At 47.9% G+C, this 3,921-nt stretch overlaps 1 protein-coding gene across 1 annotated transcript in view; it reads left to right on the top strand.

The window, feature by feature from the left end:
• Positions 1-3,432: 3,432 nt before the first annotated feature.
• Mroh9 (maestro heat like repeat family member 9) overlaps positions 3,433-3,921 on the top strand; it is a 112,173-nt gene continuing 111,684 nt past the window's right edge. The window contains exon 1 of the mRNA XM_023711420.1: positions 3,433-3,480. The gene's annotated coding sequence lies outside the window, so the exon portion shown is untranslated. The remainder of the gene's footprint in view (positions 3,481-3,921) is intronic.

Here is a 3,921-nt window from a genome sequence, read left to right as displayed (position 1 = left end):
GTAGAATAAGCACTTGTCTGGCAAGTGCAGGGTCCTGAGTTCAATCCCTGGTACCGCAAAAAAAATAAATAAATAAAAATTAAAGATAAAAAGAAAGACATATGTTTGAATAAAAGGTTCACTAGCACAAGAAGATGGACAGTTATTAGGCTGGATGTGGTGGTACATGCCTGTAATCCCCAAACTTGGGGGGCTGAGGCAGGAGGATTGTTTCAAGTTCAAAACCAGCCTGGGCTACAAAGTGAGCTCAAGACCACCTTGAACTGCACAGCAAGGCCCTGTCTTGAGGAGGAGGAGGAGGAGGAGGGGGGAGAGGAGGAAAAAGATGAGGAGGAGGACCCTAGACCCTATCTTGTATCATTTTTATAGGGCATCTTTACAGTTTACTTGGTTAAAATCATTTTTTTTTGACTATTCATAATCATCCTGTTTAACTATTATTGGACCCATATGTATACTTAATTATTTCTTTGGCTTTGTCTCCTCCAGACTCAAAGCTATATGTCCACGCAAGAGGAAAATGCCTGTGATTTATCGAAGGCCTTTAGATAGAACATCTAAAGAGTATATCTGACTGCTGATCAACAACTATGACCTCTTTCAGCCTGAAGAAGCTAGAGCTGTCATTGCCCATGATTCCCTCATGGCAGTTCGCGTTACTTCTTCAGAGGGGGGAATGTTGCAGGCAGCCGAGTTAGATAAAAATATAGGAAGACAGGGCCAGGCCCTGGAAGGAGATAACACAGAAGACAAGTTACCTTACAACTGTGGGAGGGATGGATGCTCCTGCTATGGGCCTGCCCTAAAGACCAAAGATCAAACAAATGCTTACCTCCCTAAAGATTAGCATCTGGGATTGATCTTCACCCTGAGAAAGCCTGGAAGAATCAGTAAGCCAATTACTGCTGGATGGCTACCAGATAAGATCCTGTTCTATATTCATACCCGCTTGCTACATGACTCCCTTCCCATTTAGTCCTGGACTTAATCAATTTTACCTGAGCAATGGTGCTTATAATTTCATTGGTTGACCATAGTTTTGTCCCACCCCACATCCACCTAAGTGAGTTCCCACTTTCTCCACCTTAGCCCTGCATGGCTTTACACTATAAAAGTCCCTGGAGCAACAGCTTCCCAGGGACAACTCGCTCAGGCCCCCCTCCTGTCCCTTTCTCAGGCACTTTCTTTCCCTCAATAAATATATTCTGCTCATAACCTCCATTTGTTCCTAAAATTCATTCTTTGGTTTTAGAGAACACAAATTCATCCAGGTCAGGTCAGGAGTTTCACTTCCCCCATATCATTTGGAGGTCCCTATATCAGTTTTTCTCCCTATATCACCACTGGCTGGCCAGAGGCAGGGACTGCTCTCTTGGAGCTTCGCAACTGTAAGTTATCAAATAAACCTCTTCACAAATTGCCCAGCTTCACATACTGTTTTTTTATACAACACAAAATGGATTAAGACAGATGACTTGTGCCCTGTACATACTAAAAATGACTCAACCCTAAAATTTTGGTCTCCTCTGCCCTTGACCCACTGTAATCCACACTTGCTGTCTACCTAATGACCCTGGAGGGGGTCATAAATGATTTACAACTCCTCTCTGCATTGCCTGCCCAGGCCCAGGTGTTGCATGGGGAGTTTTTGTCCTCTTCCCTGCAGTTGCCCCTTCTGTGGCAAGGGTGGTGGCTGCCAGGCCCTGCTTCCCCAGCTCTGAGGCAGACGCCTTCACACACCTGTGGCCACTAAACAAGAAATGAGCGGAGGTGGCCCAAGGCCAGTTGGGCTGGGTGTGTGCTGGCCCTGTGCACCCCATCAGTGCGGCGGGTGTTCCCACTTGTTGGGCGCCTCCTGGCGACTGCCTCTTCATTCTTTTTCACCCCAGATTTCTTGGCTGAGCACAGTAAATCATTAGGGCTCCAGGTGAATTAAGAAAATTCCCATGACTGAAATCAATCCTTTGTTCTCTTTAGTCATACACCCCGAGTGGGTATACGTCAGTTATTCTCAATCACGATGAGTGATAAAATTCAGGCCACTCCTCATCTCTGTAAATCTCTGCTTTAATCATGCACTTTCATGGTTCATTTAGCGCTGCTCCCTCGAGCCATCTGCTTGACTTTCTGGGAAACTATAAATGTGGCCCAGAATTGTTGTTAGGTAGCATCTAACAACTCATGTGACAATGTCCCGAAGGATCTGGATTACTGGCCAGCAAGTGGACATCTGCTCCCCAGGCCCAGCCTCCTCCATGTCCATTGCCGGCTATATTTCTTAGCAAGAGGTGTCCCACCTGACTACCTGGGCAAGCAGGATCTGGCTCAGGTACCCAATGTAAGATTTCAGGAAATTCCTTGTATGTGTCTTTACTGACTGCACTCTGCCAAGGACCTTTGTAGCTCTCAGACCTCTACTCAGCACTCCTAGGAAGGCCCCATGCCAGCCCTTAATTCAATAAAGACTTGGAAAATTTTTAGGTGGCACCTCCCACAGTTGGGTCCCACACAGAGCAGTGGCTAGGCCCATGGCACACTGTCCAGGTGACCTGAAGGCTGATTCAGCAACACGCCAAGCCTACCCACACAGCTGCAGCTTCCACCTCTGGAAACTGCTCTGCAGGTGACCCCTGTCCCCAGGGTGGGGCTTGGAAATTTGTTGAAGGCATCTCCATTTGAGCTCGAGAGATGACAATCAGGCTCAGTGTCCCTAACTTGGCTATCACGGTACAGTATTGGTTTCTGATGTCAAGGGATGCTTGGAAAAAATTCCAGGAGGTACATCTGAGGATTGGGACCATTGTGTGTGTGTGTGTGTGTGTGTGTGTGTGTCCCCCTTCAGCACCCTCTCAGAGCCTTCCCCATGTTCCAACTTGGTCTCTACTGCTGGATTCAGTAATGCTGGGTTGAGTGGCCAACCCAAGGACAGGACCTCACGTGTGACAACATCTGAGTACAGGAAATCCTGTGCTATTTACCAGGATGTGTATGGTCGGTCCACAAACTAAGGCTCCTCCATGTGTGGGGCTGGACCTGTTATGGCTGCCACCAAACTCCCTCTCAACTGCCTCTCAGATCAGCTGTGATGGCCTCTCACATACCAGAACTGCCGGCTCTTATCCTAGTTCCTCAAAGATGGGGAGGGATGATTCTACTAGTGCCACAGGCCTCCTAGAACTCTGCCTCAGGCACTGGGCCACTTGGTATCTTTTGCTGACTCTTGAGAAAAGAACTGTATCAAAGAGCCAGGTGAAGGCCAACTGTCACTACAAACATCAGCAGTGTAACATATGCAATATACTGGGGGCAACAGAGACCGTGGACTTGTGTAAAAGCAACACGGCCTGGAATCTATTATGCCTGGGTTCAGGCAGAGAGCACAATAAGACTGTCTGCCCCAAACAAAGAGAAGTGTTTCTTTTATAGGGATGAAAAGAAGGCAGAGGACACTAGTTGGGAAGATCCCTGTGAACATCTGTGGTGAGTCTTCTGGAAATCTTTCATCTCAGTAGGCAGAATACTTCAGTGTCTGATGTAAGTTTTCAGGCGTCTCCAGATGTCTCCAGCACCTGCAAAGTTTCTGGTCCTATCTTATCTGCTTTCCTGTGCTTGTCTACAATGACCGCCTCAGGGGCTGAGCTGAGTTCCCTGCAGGAGTTTTTGCTTCTGGAGGCAGGCAGTGTGGGGCCTGGGAGAGTTAGGCCTGGTTGGAGACTCACATGCGGGACTGCTCCAGATTTCTGTGTGACTAAGGGACCCTTGACAACCTCAAAAATTATAAGAAATGCCTGTGTGGCTGGGCGTGGTGGTGCATGCCTCAGAAAGGGGGGGGGAGAGCGAGAAATGTCCTGCTTACGGGTAGGGTGTGGATGGTGGGAAGGTTGTGAGTGTGGTAGGGGAAGGGAGGATCAAGGACTATTG

The sequence above is a fragment of the Octodon degus genome, unplaced genomic scaffold (assembly GCF_000260255.1).
Source record: "Octodon degus isolate 3935 unplaced genomic scaffold, OctDeg1.0 scaffold00021, whole genome shotgun sequence".
NCBI lineage: Eukaryota > Metazoa > Chordata > Mammalia > Rodentia > Octodontidae > Octodon > Octodon degus.
Note: the sequence above shows the minus strand (reverse complement) of the source record. Positions and strands in the feature narration are given on the sequence as shown.